Below are 16,550 nucleotides of genomic sequence, written 5' to 3'. Positions count from 1 at the left end.
TAATACTACTAATAATAATAATGATGATGATGATGATGATGATGATGATATTTTATACAAATCCTCACATCCTAAAAAGATCAATCTAAACTACAGCATAAATAAAGTGGACTTCAGTTGTTTTTTGTTCTCTTGTATATTATTAACGGTATTATCTCCTGACAGCTGCATCATGCAGGTGCTTGTTTGCGGTTCCCCTGTGGTGATTAGAGCTAAGACGTCTCCTTCAACAAGCTGGCGGATTGAAGGGTAGAAAGTGTCACGCAGGTGTTTCAGATTGGCAGATGAGTTACACGCCAGGGAATTTTAGAACGGGAAACGTCAAATTATAATTGCAGTGGGATTAATTTATTGTAACAACATTAGTTTCATATTTAAAAAAATGTTGATTTCCCTTCAAAAATAAATACACAACATTAGTAAAGCCCCGGCGACGGAACCAGGAAGGAACGTGAGTTTCCCAGCGTTCTGCAACAAAACAAAACAAAACAAAACAAAAAACACTAAAACGTGTAATACGGAGGTAAGCAGTTTTAATGTGCTTTAGTTGAAATAAAGTAGTTTTGAGGATTAAGTTCTTGTTAGGCCTACTTGCCTTACGTTTACCAAATCAAGATGAAAATGAAAAGGAATAGACGAACATGACCAACCATTGCGCACAGCAACAGATTCACGATAAATTAGTTAAACCATATTGATTTATAGTCGTGCAAAACGGATTATGAAAAGCTAATGGCAAACACTGCAGTAGGTGAATGTTTCTAGGCTTCTCTGGGGGACGACCCCAGCAGGTAACCCCTCCGCCCCCAAACACTATTTTATTTTGACTAGTCGGCCTGCCCCATTTCTGAACTGCGTAAAATTGCGTTCATGTTCAACTACACTAGCACAGACGTTTGAATTTCCATATGTTAGATCGTTTTTAGAGGCTGTATTGCATTTGTTTTGTTGGTCCTTCTCTATACTTAGGTACAGCGAGTATGTTGTTATTATTATTATTATTAAGAAGAATTGCAGTTATATTCAGCTTTGAATCCCACAAGTATGATTTTAACTTCTAGTTGCAGTTCTGATACTGACTGATGCCATCTCAGTGTAAACAGATTAATCTGCTAGAGAATTAACATATCAGTGTCAAGGGATACATCAAAACCTTCAAAAACATTGTCCCATATTTTGGGAGGATTGTATTATTGTGTGTGTGAAGCTACACTCTGTAAAGATCCTTATATATAAATGCACAAAATATAAAAACCTTGAGTACTATAAATACCTTTTAATGTATAGCCTACTCACCACCTTTGTCTGGGTAACTTCAAGGAGGTTTTACTATTGAATTCTTCTCAGAATGACCCCATTGAAAGAGATCAATGGTCTAGAGTAATAGAAGAAAAATACAATTTTTCATTGAGCTATATACATCTACCATTAAATAATTAAGAAGACTAGGGTGAAAAGAAAAAGAGTAAAGGATTCAGATAAGCGCTAATGAAAAAAAAAGTGATTTTCTTCTTCCCAACAGGTTCTTGACTTTTTCTGCATGATTTATTTTTAAATTTGATATAAAAGATAGCTTCCTTTTTAATTAATTTTAGTGTGATCTTGACCAGACCATTTGTTTTATTCTTTAAATGAGTGCACACGATCTCTAACGGTATGGTAGTGTAATTTCCTTGCTCAGATGATTAAAATCCTGTATTGTGTCCATGCAGTATGTTTACATCATGTGGACTGTGTTTTACTATTGCGATTTAAACATTTGTCCACTTTGAAGTTTGCTTAGATAAACTGACACATGTGTTGGATCAAAAATCTCCTGTTATGGATTTTTATAATATAATATTTGAGTCTCCTGCAACACTATCATAATAACACTGCCTACATCACAGCCGCTTGTTTACCTGTATTTTTGTGTTTGTTTGTGGACTTTGGGTCTGAACTAGGATGTCTGGATACAGAGTTAATACGGTTTTAATATGATTTTTTATAATAACACGAATAACAATGTATCTCAGCCGATGTATGTGTACTGCTCAGGAAGATATTGACTGTGGGGAATGGGGATGGACAAATTCAGTCCCCCGGTGCTACACTGTCTCCTGGCCTCTGTCCCACATGTATTGTTCTAGTTTCTTAGTTCCATTTGCAAGCTAATTATGTTCTTAATTTAGATAGTTTCACCCTTTTCCTAACTCTAAAGCTGTTTATGACTTCAGGGGGATGTAGCAAACTTGCTACTGTCTGCAGTTCTGCTTGTCATTTGGAATATGAATCCAACATTAATTTGGTTACCCTGATTTTGACTTAGTGTGTAGCCTATTCTGTGCAGACTTTTATTCTTAATTTTCAGTCCATAATGTATTCACATAATCAGGCCCAGGATCAAACAGCTTTGTATGTTGGTGCTTGCTTATTTAGTTGTCGGATTTGTGACAGCGACTTTCAAGTCAGAAATTTAATTGTATTCTTGAAAATACATTTAGGCTGAAAATGGTCAAGGGCTTTGTCTGATCAAAGTTATTTGCAACTCTGGAATACAATAATGATGACAGGAAGAGAGCTCCTTGAAAAACAAAGGTTCTGGGGGAGAGAAAAATCTTTTATAGTGACAGGAATAGATGTCTTGGCAGTGCATAGGAAGCATTGTACATTGGATTTGTACATTGTGGAAATTATTTTCACAGTTTGCTTGTGCCAGATAATGTCTTGGTATTGTGATTATTTACTTTTCTATATATTTTTTTAGTATATAGAAAAATATTATTAATGACAAAGCTTTACTGTCTAATAATGCTTTTCTAATCAAATTTGTATTCACGTTAAGGTAATAGAAATGTTTTTTTTGATGTGTCTGTTTTGTTTAAGATCAGCATCATGATTAAAGTGTGCCTTTCAGTGTAGGGTTATAAGTGCTTGCTTGGCGCTTGCCTGTTTGATGGCTATTATTTATACGTGTACCTAGGCTAATTTTTGTCTTTAATGAAATGCTTTCCGTTTACTAACTTGCTTTTAAACTCGATCATAAATTAATGTGCACGAACATAGAGCCAGGCCATAAATAAGCCCATCAGCAGCTGCTTACTCAGACTTGGTGACACCGTCTGCCACCCATTGCAGCTATAAATCTCCCAAGAAAGCATAAAAGCAACTTTAAGGTGCCAATACCTTTGAGATGAATTGTTAGAGGCATCTCTAGTTTGTCCACTAGTGATGAAGTAGCTGCTAGCCTCCGGCATCTTAGGGTATTTGTTGCAATTTATTTGGGAAAAAAAAAAAGTGCAATGAGCTGCTTTTTCTGTGGAGTGGAATTAGCAATATAGTGAAATGGATATACAGTGTGGTTTAAGTTAGCAATTGTATTAGAGTCTCTAAAACCAGCACGCCATTGAACTCTTGACTTTGTGCAGAGCATGGGAGTTGGATTTACTGTCACAAATCACTAATTATTCTCTTCTAGCTGTGACTTTTTGCTTTGTGATTTTCAGAGAAAACTGGTTAGGTTACAAGCTATTTATCTTATATAGGGTTATTGTCTATTTCCTGAAGGAAGAAAAACAAACTTTTGTTGGTATTACAAAAGAGATTTCTGCATTGGTGAATTATACCTTCATATTATGTCTTTATTATTATCTTTTAATGTGATTAAGAAACAAAACATCAATTAAAGTGATTATGTAGTGGTGCTTTATTTTAGCTTTTGTAAACTGACTGACAGTGTTATATTGTATTTTCTGTATCACACAAGCAGCCTTCCTACATCTGAACACCGCACCACCAACACCGCTTGTAAGGAGGTGTGATTGCTTCTTAATGGTTGTCTAACTGGAATGATCAAAAGTTTAAAGTGCAGAGGATAAGGGTTAATCCAGCACTGTCTGTCTCGTAGAATGTCAATATGTATAGATATATATTGAAAGTGAAGAAAAAGGGAAGAATAGGAATTAATAGCCTGCAAGCTTGATAAAGAAAGATGGCCTAGCATAGGATTTAGTCCCTTCAGTTTTCTATTACAGGATCTCATGGTGCAGATGTATTTCATCCTTGCCTTTATCAGCCCACCAGTTATCACAAATCTAATTTCTTTTCAAGGCCGGACTGAAACCCTACCAAGCCCAAGCCCAGCAATTTGTATTTGATTTCATTCTGAAACGCAGACTAAAAGGGGGAACGGAGCAAGATCTTTCTGATAAGCGGGTTGATAATGTAAATGTGAGCTGAGGGGAACGCCAGCAATGTATAGAATTGGTAACAAGAGAAATCGCCAATTCAATGAAGTAATCTTATTTATTCAGCCGAGCATTTATAGCATTATCTCATTGCTTTTGAAAGGACGTTGTCAGAAACATGGCTTCTACAATGTATTTATTTGTTATTTTTCCCCAGAAACTACCCCCCCTTCCTATTTTATTTTATTGCTATTCAATTGTTGGAGACATTTTCCTTTTTGTAATAGCTCTTTAATTTAATATCTCAACCTCTTGTTGCCATTGAGATTTTCATTTTATTCCAAAGGAAGCTGCATTTATCTTTCATGTATCGTTTTTATTAAGTTTCTTATCTGTCTTGCTTACTTTCAAAAGCTTTCCTATGTACATAACATTGTACTTCAGAACACTAAATCAATATGCAAAGCACTCTGAAATGCCATGCATGAAAAGTGAAGTATAAATACACAATTGTGTCACTGTAGAGCAATAAATATTGGGATAAAAAATGGGACCTTGTGAATTTTGTCACAAATTGGTTTTGAGTTCAGCTATTAATTGTTAAGATTGATGTTTTAACCCTAACACTCAGTGACCTCTTTGCTCATGTTCTGTGTTTTTGGAGAGTGGCTTTGGAAATGAACCAAAAGAGGCTGATTTTTTCCCTTACTGGTTGCCATCTGGAAAAGCCCCTGTGCATGTCCACTGTGTGCAGGGGTGCAAAGGCCAGGGCCAGAGGTGATGGTCGTGGCAGTTGGCGTGCCAGTGTTTAAAAGGCGGCGTGTCACTGAGAAATGATTTTCAGTCCAGTTTTGAGGTTTGGCAGACACCTAGGTGGCGAGGGGCCGAGTGTCCCTGCTGTGACCAGAGCGAGGGTTACAGCGTCCTGGGATAGAGGCGAGAGACTTTGTCCCACTATTCTGACCCTCTGCTTAGCCCCCCAAGGTCACCAGAAACGTCATGTTGGTAGACTCACCAGCCGGCACATGAAAGAACCACTATAGCAACCTTCAATTTCTCCCATGTACCTGTCTCCAAATAAATGGTACACGAGCTTCGCAACACTTGCTAATAGCAGTCCCTTCTTGACAGTACAATTTTAACAACTTGGCATGTTTTTTGTTTTGTTCGTTTATTTTTTTCCACTTTATGTCCTGTCAGTACTGAGCTAAAAGGAGTCTACGGATGATTCCCTGGTGATTTATTTGTTTGATATATTATTAATTTATTAAATAGTATTATTTTAATTTGCATTACGCAGCTGTTAAACAAAGCAGTCAGTGATGCAGAGCTGTGCTGTAGATCTTGCAGTGTTGTCTTAAGGAACCGCTCTGTAGAAACTCCGTTTAACAGCTGCTTATATAACAAGTTTCAAGTTGGTTAAGTGGGATAAGGGACCCAAATGTCAGGAACACCCATTACATAATCCACTATTACCTGTTTTTGTCCTATTAATTAAACTTCCTTTTCTTTCGATTTTTCCAAAATTCTTAGCTTCTTACATGGGGATACAAATGGCCATTCATTAAGGCATGTGTAACAGGCTTTGAACTTTTTAGTAGACTAATTATGCATTTACAGATATGAACAGCTCTGAATGAAGGAGACAAAGCATAATGATGTGCTTTTCACATCCAGGTTTTCTTTAACACTTTGCAGTAATACAGTAAGGACACTTGGTACAATCAAATGCAAGCAGAATGTTGAAATAGATACAGAAGCAGACAGCAAGACAATGTAGACGTTTCAGAACAGGTGTAGCAAGTTAAGTCCTCATTGATCTTAGCCACTGCGTTATGAACGATCACCTGGTGTTGACGGATGCCACCTGCGTTTGGCTGTGGCCGTAGAGGCACTGTAATGGAACTATTCCCTTCACTGGTTCCTCTGTTCTGGAATGTGATATAAATATGGATGTAGTTACCAAGAGGGATTGAAAAGGCAATTTTTCCCTATTATTATCAAAGGTGGGCTCAGTTGAACATGAGGTGACAGGCAGCAAAAGCATCTTGATTTCAAATCTTTTTCAGCAGCAGTTTCTGTGCAGCCTGAGGGTTAAATTCCTTTCTGTGGTTTAAACCTCTGACCTGTCTTTTTCACCCTTGATTTTATTTTTCAAACTAGCTTTTCGGGACCTATTTCTTTACCTATCTCTACTGCTACAGGCAAGATAAATCAATGTCAAAATCCCATTTCACATTATCTGTTATTTTTATGTATGTATGTATGTTATGTATTTATTTATATATTTATTTATTGAAAGAGAAAATAAACTTTAACAGCTTGTTTCCATTCCAGATTCCAAGTTCCCTCATTAAAAAAGAAAATAATTAGAATGCAATACATTATTAATGGTTGGCTCACGTTCATTAACTGATAAACATTAATTAATGTTTAATAAATACATACATCTAATTTGTGAGGCTGCAAAATTCTCACTTGATTTGGATACATTAAGCAGATGTGCATAAAATAACACCCCCTCCCTCCCCTTAGTTGAATTCAGATGCAGGCTTACAGTATGCATTTTAACTAGTCAGTGAAAAAGTACATCTATTGGATGAAGAACTGTTTCTTTTGGTTTTTACATTTTAGCAGCCTGTAATACAAGAGTAATCCCATAGGTGGCCCTACAGTGTACATATTTAATTAGGATGTTTTTCCCCACCTTCCGTGCATGCATGAAATCAACCTTGGGGTTGTCATGGCAGTGGGAATCTGGTCTCCCTCAGATCCGGATTGACCTTCTAGTAAACGGATCCACCTTAATGCACTGACCTTTATTATGTCAGTCTCCTAGCTGCTTTTAAATGGTTCCATTTAAACACACAGAGAGGTAACTTTGGAAATGTGAAATGTATGTTTAAATGTGTCTGGAAGCACATATATATTGTTGCTTTTCTGAGCAGATGATGCTCAAGTGATACATTTGCAAAGATAATGAAGGTTTTATTTTTCTTTGGTGCTACTTACAAATCAGTTGATAGTGAAAATGTCAGTAAAATGTTAGCATACAGATTTATAATAGACATTGTCTACGTTTTATTATTTGACACATTTCTGTTCAATTGTTGAACCTTTGTGTGTAAGATTTTCCACATCATTATGATACTTGGTGCTGTGGGAAAAAAAAAAAACTCTTACTCCATCATTTTAGTTTATAGATATATCTCACAATAAAGCCTAAACAAACAGTATCTCAATCGGCTGAGCAGCAAAGTATCTTGTATGCCTTTCTACGTTAAGCTGGAACACACTGTCAGACTGATCTGTGCTGCTGTTTCTAAAAGGAGAAATAGGTTCTCTTTCTTTGACACGATGTAAGAGTAGTGGAAGGGTAGCTTAGTAATGGTGTTCTGTAATATGTGACATTTCTAGATTTAATAAAATAAATGTGTTAGTAATATCTACTTTGAAAAGCTCTGTTTGTATGTGCTCACCGATGTTTGCAAAATCCCTATACGAAAAGCCATTAACTGTGGATGAGGGGACATTGAGATAGTCATCACAGCCAGGCTGTGAGGTGGTCCTAGCTTCTGATAAACACCTGCCTGGCCTGCACAGTCCCAAACAGGATTACAGCTTCCTCATTGTGCAAAATCTGAGGAATTAATATACTTGTAGGGTGGTCTTCTTATCATGGCTTCTAGCCCATAGCCTTGTCTTTGAACCCGAGTTTTTTTTCTTAATAGCTGGTTGTGTTATCAGCAGTAATCATTTTATCGCCAACCCAGTGCTCTGAGGAGAGTGTTAGTGTATTGTGGTAATTTATTTATTTTGTTATTTGGTACCATGGGTAGTTTTATAGATTCAAATGTGCCAAAGTCAGTTAGGAGTTAAGAGTCTCTATCCTTGGAGCAATCTGTCTTCTGTTCTTTCCAGACCCATTTGCTTTTCAGTTTTGCTCTGGGTTTTTGTTATTGGAAGCATATGGTGTTTTTTGTGAAAATAGATTATCTGAATGGGACAGAGATGCCCTCAGTTGTCAGTCCTCAAGTGCACAGTTCAATTTAATGTAAGCAGGGTGCAGAGGGGAATCTAGTATTTTAAACTTTATTAAACAAATTCCATTCTGCACACCTCGTTGCTCTCCCTTTTTTATAAATGTTGTGAATGATCTTGAATAAGTGATTTGTTCACTGAGCCTTGCAGGAACGTCTAAACCTCCCATCAAGTTGTATTATGTAGGTCAAACTATTTCAGTTGGTCTCTCTGACTTTTTCACCTCTATACAACCAAAGAAATTCTACAGCAGGATTTGCAAGATGTTCATGGAAGTAATGCACATACACCATATTACCAAAAGTATCAGGACAACAGACAAATACCAAAAGATATAAGCTGGGCCTGAATGATGGCCGTTGCTTGTTTGATAGAAAGCTGGAGGAATATTGTGCTTTTTTCTGTACTATTTCATCCCAGAGGTGTTTCTCCAGCAACCTCACTGTTGCCAATACAGTAGTATTGCAAATACATGGCTGTTATAGTCCCCTTCGCTACAACCAACCTCAATATCAAACATGACGTCTGGTAAAATCTATTACTTGCATTGGGGGCGGTTCTGTTGTATTTAGAAATACAGTGTTTGAGGTTAGCTTGTCTGATCATATTATGCTGTGACACAAATCAAAGGATAACCAACATTTTTAAAGCCTAATTTTGGTGATATGCTTTTATGATTTTTTGAGGGGTTAATGTTTTATGCTAATAATTTGTAAAAGAAACACAAACATTCCTTGGCTAATGGATTTTCCTAAGTTGATATTTGGAACATTTTTTCAGTGGCACCTCTATCTCATTAATATAAAGAAAACAATCAATTGAATAATAATCATTCTAAATGATGCCATGTGACAATTTATTTAACATTTAAATACAAAGCCTCCAGTCATTTATTTGCAGGACAGGCTTTATTAAAATGTACAAATAGTCATTTTGCAGGAAGGTCTGCTCCTATGATGTCTGGTATTTCAGAAATGATTAGGTCCAGCTCATGCTGTACAGTAGGGAAGAAAGAACCAACTTTTTTTTTTTGCATTCCTACCGAGATAGAATTAATAGCTACTAAAACACATTTTCCAATGTGAGTCCAGCTTTTCAGACATGAAAATCCTCCTTGCTTATCTCCAGCTAAATAAATGAGCCATTGAGCAGCCGCCTTTTTCCAAGTGTAATGATTTTTTGGGTCAGAGGTCGTAGACTATTTCTTGTACTGAGGATGTTTCTTCTGCATTTTAAATAAGAGCCGTGCAGCTGAATAGGGGAATTGACCCAATTAAGCCCACGTACCATATAAGCCCACTTGCTCTTTTATTTTGAAATACAAAAAAGATATTACAATTTAGAAGGATGACCTGTTTCAGAGCAAATGCACAAAGTTGTTACTGTCATGTTACTTTTTATTTGGAGCCAATCACATTTTTTGTTCTTGAGTTATGTATGACGTTGTGCTGCCACTGTCACCCCAAAACTTTGCTTTATGAGGGGCCCTCCCGAGAAGCCATCGATCGATGCATCCCTAGTCAAAAGGTAATGGAGGAAAGAACTGCAATGCCATTCCGGTGTCAGCAGGGACAAAATTTGAAAGGAGGAATTCCCTGCGAAACTTGATGTGAAAACATCATCGGTGGCTTTGAGAGCACTGGAAAATTCCCTGTGAGCCAGAGCCGGGTGGACAGACAATTGTCCACAAATCATGCTCCTTTTTCTGACGCACCTGTACAGACTTCCACAGCCCCGGCCCCAACCCCAACCCCAAAAACCAGCACACCAGCAGAGCAAACTGCCTCTACAAGTGCAACAATTCCATGTGATAATATCAAAATACAATTTTAATTGGTTAGGTTGGTTATTTGAGGTCTGAATTCAATCATCTATAAAATATTGTGCTTAATCAATACAGTTTGAAGTATTAAAACTCTTGTGGGCATTTGGGACACACTCCAGACTTTTCACTTTTGCAATTAAATAAGTTTAATTTAATTTAGTACATTTATGACAAAATCTACCATAAGTCTTTGATTTAATACTCTCTTTTTTGTGAAGAAATTCACATATTTATAAGAAAACATGTAAACCTTTGCTTAATTGGGTCACTTCCCCTTATATGTTTACTTTTTTCTGACTTTCTGGGAAATGCAACCTATGTTATTTTAGGGGTGCTGCTAGAGTTGTGGACCATTGCCCAAAGTCGATAACTCCTCAAAAACCTGAAACATTAGAAAAATAATGGATATCAGTAAGAGGTACTCTGAGGATTAAAGAAGTCATCCTCTCCAAACAGAGACTGACATCATTTAACCACTGAAACATAATTCATCATGGCCCTTCATAGAACTAAAAGAAAGAAAAACAAATCGCACATGTCCACAGCAATTGAAAAGCAGTGTTGTTAAATGTGTTCTTTGCTTTCTCAAATGTATAGCACACATTTCTCATTGACTGTATGATATAATTAAATATATATCACCCAGAAGTAATCAAAAGCCTCTTATGTATTTGAATCCAAGCATCAAGATAGTAGTAGCAGGGAATAAATGAGATAATGGATAAACGAGCAGGCAGTGATTCAAGGTTGAAGGAGGAGTGTGGTATTTTAATAGAATTGATAGAACTGCGACAAAAAAAAAATCTAAAAAAATATATAAATGAAGGTTGTATGTAGGAACCATATCCATTCATTCTGCTGTGGATATTTTTATCCAACAAAAATAAAAAAGTTGTATTAGGTGCTCGAGATTAAATTAAACCAACATTTTCTTCAAATTTACATTCCTAAGAAAGTCATTCAAGGAATTTTGTTCAGAAACAGATTATTTTTAAATCTGCAAGATACATTTGGAATTGGAGCCTAATCATCAATGCACAACATTAGAAAGAAACTTTATTTAGTTTGATGAACATCCATTTTAGAATTTGCAATTGTAAATTAATTGGTATTGCAAATAACCCTCATACTGGCACAGTGAAGGTATAAACACATCTTTTCAAGTGCTTTCTGTAAATTAATCTATTTATTTTCATGTTACAAGTCCATAGTACAAATAGCAGACGTGTATCTTGGGGGCAGGCTGAATTCATCCTGCCCCCATGGTATTGGAACCTGCTATAACATAGCTGAGATTTTAACCAGCACTGTCTGTGCTTAAAGCAGAGCATTTTAGATGTGAAATCTTTGGCAAGTGTAAACTGGGATGCAAATTATAGGCCTTCATCTTGCACACAGTTGTGAAGTTATATTGCATATCAATTTAGATGTCTGTTTAGAAGTCTAGAAACATCTTATTACCATCTGCTTTTTATTTTCAAGTTTTTCCTTCCTAATATATTTTTAATCCATATTCCCAATCCCATTGCTAGTTATTAAACAATGATATGCACCAAAATAATAATTTATCTTCATAAAACGTATTCAATTTAAATTAATAACTAAACAATTGTTTGCATTGTATTAGTCCAGGAATGAACAGATGTGCGTGTCTGCGTGGTATTCAAATGCACAAGTTGGGCTTTGCTCTATTACTGTATCTATCTCCCCTAGATATATGAGAATATATATATCCATGCAAACTGTCATTTCTGTGACCTTTTGTGGCAGGCAATGTAAAGGTCAAGGTGTCGTATTTGATTTACTAGACGCTGTGGGATGGTTGGGCTAGCTAAATTAAATGAAACGAGTCAATACTTTACAGTTTATTCAATGTTATACCTAATATTCCTACAAACAGCTTGCCTTTCAACAGCTCTGACTTTGTTCTGATATCACTCATTAGACTGAATCGAGAAATAAAATCACTGTCACCGTGCAGTGATACCCATAGTATGCAAGATACACATTTTAGATATTTTTGATGGAGGTGTGGGGGGTCACCTTAAATTTAATGTTTATAGCTTACATATTCCCTCTCAGCACTAAACCTGCATACAAGTGTCTAACAGAAATAAAATGTGACCTCTTTTTTGTAATTGACCTTTTATATATGTTTTTTTTTTTTTTTAAGATGTTGGGACTGTTTGTTGGCAATCGGTTCTGTAAACAGTTGCAAAATTTAAGAAATGCTTTGGGGATAATGAGAAATGGTGATTTGAAAAGCATTTTGGTTTTGTTTGCATGGATTCTTTATCTATTTTTCTGGCTTATAAGAAACCTGTTTGCACAGAAGCTCCCAGACATATTTTTTCACTTGCAGAATATTTCAAATTTTGACTCGCAAATCGGGATCAGCGTTTATCAGACTGTGGTAAGCAAACTTTTTCAAGTAGTCCAGAAAAGGTTTAATAATTAGATTAAATGAGTATTCTAACTCATGCAATGATAAGGTTTAATGAGGGATACAATTGGGAGGATTATACATTATGCAATTGTTTTCTTTCAGTTGCCCTGCAGGAAAACTAGAACAGAAAAACAGCTTGTCAGGAATTACATTTAAATTTCACAAAATAATTTAGGCCTTGGGGAACACCTGTTGAAAGAGGGAGAATAGAAGATACAAGCTGGACTAGTGCCTGAGTTTCCCAAATCTGATAGAAGAGAGGAGAATAGATACATTTGTTATTAATTCTGCACATTTGTCTCCATTGAAGTGGGAGTTTGCAATACGGTCCTCTCTTTCTGTGATTCCCCTACATTGCACTTCCTATACAAGATAGTAAGAGCAGAAATGGCTGATTGATGGGAATAAATGTTCATTTATTGGATGAGATTGTGCAGTCCAAAGCCAATTTATTTTTCATATCCCAGAGGCCGGATTGTGAAAGGAAAATCTCATCTCAGAGGTCTAGACAATTGAGGAGTGGGCAAAATCAAATAAAAAATATATACAACTAGCTTTTGTCTGTGGAATAGCCAAGCAGATTGAGGAAGAATTGGTATTAAAAAGGACAATGGAGAAGAATAAAGATATTCCTGTAAACCAGAAATCAAGCATAGCACCAGTGAATCTTATTTTTTATATGTTTTTAAAACCTATCTACATCTGTCAAGAAACCTGTAGCACAAGGTAGTTAATTGGCAAAATAAAATGTATACATGGATTTCAGTGCTTCTTGCTAGGTGTAAATGTGCCTCTTCCTTTGTCATATGAAGAAGTAAACTCTTGTGTAGGAAGGAAGACCTATTCAAAATTATCAAAAGCTTTTTTTATCTTGTCTTTACATAGACATTACCCTCCTCCCCACACACACATGCACACACACACACACACACACACATATTCTTTGGGCAAATGCACACTTTATCCATAAACCATCTTGTTTGCATTTTTATTGTTTCCATTTTCAAGCTGCACAAAGCAATTTGCCAGCAATGACCTTTCCCTCTAGTTTCATGGAAAAGACAGAGAGCCCATTTGGGTGCATTAATAGGGATCCAGACAGAGTGATTTAGGACTCTGAGGAAAATATGCAGATAGAGAAGGATTGATTTTCTACCTGCCACCTCTGCAACAGGCTTAATATCTTGGCGTGATGAAGTGGGGGTAACACACGTCATTTTGTAAGCAATAAAAGCTGCTGGAATAGGAAGCAAAGCAGAAGATTGGAACTCTGAATTGTACACAGTATCTAGAAATTTTGGTAGGAAATCAAAGTCTTAAGTATTTGTTTTCCATCAGCTTTGGTAATACACTTAGCAGACTTGCTTTCAATCTGATCAATGATCACACAAGATATATTGTGTCATACATGCACATAGTGATGAGTCAATTAGGGTTCAAGTAGGGTTCCTTCAGATATCTAGATCTAGATCCATATAGATATTTATATAAGTGGTTTCATATGCTTTCCACATGCATCCCATTGTTTCTAATATACATGTTTGGAATACAACCATTCTAAGGGATTTTTTTTTTTTTTCCTGTCTGTCTTTTTGAATGACATTACAAAGTGCTCAATGACATGGTCAATTTAGTGCATTTTAATTTGTAGTAGCATAATGTTGTTTGTTTCTTTTCTTGGCAATTGTGCATCACTTTGATTGTTATGATTTAAATGAAACTGGTGGCTTAAGCCACTGCTCTAATATGAGCAGGTTTTTTTTTCTGTTCATTAAATTAATTACCTGTGCTTAGAGCTGAGGAGTGTGACAAACCATGTGAAGGTGAAGGTGAACTAAAAACTTAAGATTATTTAAGTCAGAAAAACAACACACCAACACTGTTTCTTTCCAGAATAACACATTAAAAAGCAGTAAAGATTTATTTTTCTCTGCTGCAGAAATCTTTTAAAAACACCCTGTTGATCTGCACAGTTACCCAGTCTGTCTTCCTGAATCATAAGCCACAGTTAACCATTCTCTCACTGCAGGACCTCTTATATATTATATATTATACAAAGTACTACACAATTATAGCTGTTGTCAACCATTCAGGTAAAGTAAAATGGGAGAGAAAAGTGAGCGTGGAGCAGTGCCTTTCAAAATCACAAGGATTGCAGAGCACTTCACTCTTAGGGAACACGTTTACAAAACAAGCCGTTTAAAATTGAGCACTTGACATTCTAGAAAGGATAATGAAACACAGGCAAATCATGAGGAAAAGAAAGCTAGAGAACATTCAAATTTTGATTACATAAAGAGTTAAAATCAAGAGACGAAGGATAATGGCACAGATATTATTTTGAATCTCATTTTAGTTCCATCTTTCCAGACTTTTCAGTGTTATTTTTTTGCGGGGTTGTGTACAATATGATGAATTTGTAAGATGAAATATAGTAGGTTACTGGTGTCATTGTTTTTTGTTTAGAATTTATATTTCTGAAATAAGTATAAGCTCATGTCTCCTTTGAAGTAAACTGCTGAGTCTTGCTACTAAAATAAAAGATAGTGTAGCAGGTCAAAGTCACAATCAAAATTTGTGAGTTACAATGATGCATGAGGTTACATTTGCATGCAGGGAGTCCTGTATTCAATTGGATTTCTACTGTACCCCATGTAGTTTAAAATATTGCAATCTTCCTACTCTTTCTTTTCTTTTTATTTAGAATTTCCCCACTGTGCTTGATTGTCAGACTCTGTACTTGTTATAATCGGAGCTTGCTCTTGAAACGGCTCCCATGCTGAAAAATAATAATAATAATAAAAAAAAATATATATATATATAGATATATAATTTCTTTATTGATAGTATTTATGCTCATAGGACAAATGTTGGCAATGGCACAAAGCTCTACTGCTGGGATGGTACATATACACAGGGAGCCAATCCCACTTACTGAAACTGTTAATTATGAAGTAGAACAGAGAGATTAAATTATTAAGGTGGAGACTACACTTCAAATGACAGTACAACTGTAGCAGTTGCACATCTGGGGATCTCTGGTTCTAAACAGTTGATTTCTTAAATCTGTCCCATGAAATGGAATCTTTACAGTATTCTCTAGGCCGAATTAGTGTTTAGCAAACCCTGAAAAGACATCATCGATAAGTTAGTTTAATTAAACTTAATTGTACATTTAGAACCAGTGTATGTATATACACAGATCAGCCATAACATTATGACCACTGACAAGTGAAGTGAATAACACTGATAATCTCGTTATCATGGCACCTGTCAGTGGGTGGGATATATTAGGCAGCAAGTGAACATTTTGTCCTCAAAGTTGAAGTGTTAGAAGCAGGAAAAATGGGCAAGTGTAAGGATCTGAGCTTTGACAAGCTCTTGTGTGGGGTGTTCCCGTTCTGCAGTGGTCAGTAGCTATCAAAAGTGGTCCAAGGAAGGAAAAAGGGTTATGGGCAGCCAAGGGTCATCGATGCACGTGGGGAGGCAAGGCTGGCCCGTGTGGTCCGATCCAACAGACGAGCTACTGTAGCTCATATTGCTGAAAAAGTGGATGATGGTTCTGATAGAAAGGTGTCAGAACACACAGTGCATCGCAGTTTGTTGCGTATGGGGCTGCGTAGCCGCAGACCAGTCAGGATGCCCATGCTGACCCCTGTCCACTGCCGAAAGCACCTACAATGGGCACGTGAGCCATGTGTACGGAGCAATGGAAGAAGGTGGCCTGGTCTGATGAATCACGAGTTCAAGTTGTTGACTTGGCCTCCAAATTCCCGAGATCTCAATCCAGTTGAGCATCTGTGGGATGTGCTGGCCAAACAAGTCCGATCCATGGAGGCCCCACCTTGCAACTTACAGGACTTAAAGGATCTGCTGCTAATGTCTTGGTGCCGGATACCACAGCACACCTTCAGAGGTCTAGTGGAGTCCATGCCTCGACGGGTCAGGGCTGTTTTGGCGGCAAAAGGGGGACCTACACAATATTAGGCAGGTGGTCATAATGTTATGGCTGATCGGTGTATATATATACTTTACTTTTTCTGTACAGTTTGGATTAAGTTTGCTACTTTTC

General features: G+C 36.7%; 1 long non-coding RNA gene across 1 annotated transcript in view; it reads left to right on the top strand.

Annotated features, from left to right (window-relative positions):
* The first annotated feature begins 252 nt into the window (after positions 1 to 252).
* Positions 253 to 16,550, top strand: part of LOC136754070 (uncharacterized) — a 48,616-nt gene continuing 32,318 nt past the window's right edge. The window contains exon 1 of the long non-coding RNA XR_010817522.1: positions 253 to 523. This is a non-coding gene — a long non-coding RNA (uncharacterized LOC136754070). The remainder of the gene's footprint in view (positions 524 to 16,550) is intronic.

This window comes from Amia ocellicauda, chromosome 7 (assembly GCF_036373705.1).
Source record: "Amia ocellicauda isolate fAmiCal2 chromosome 7, fAmiCal2.hap1, whole genome shotgun sequence".
Taxonomy (NCBI): domain Eukaryota; kingdom Metazoa; phylum Chordata; class Actinopteri; order Amiiformes; family Amiidae; genus Amia; species Amia ocellicauda.
This window is presented reverse-complemented; position numbering and strand designations above follow the sequence as displayed.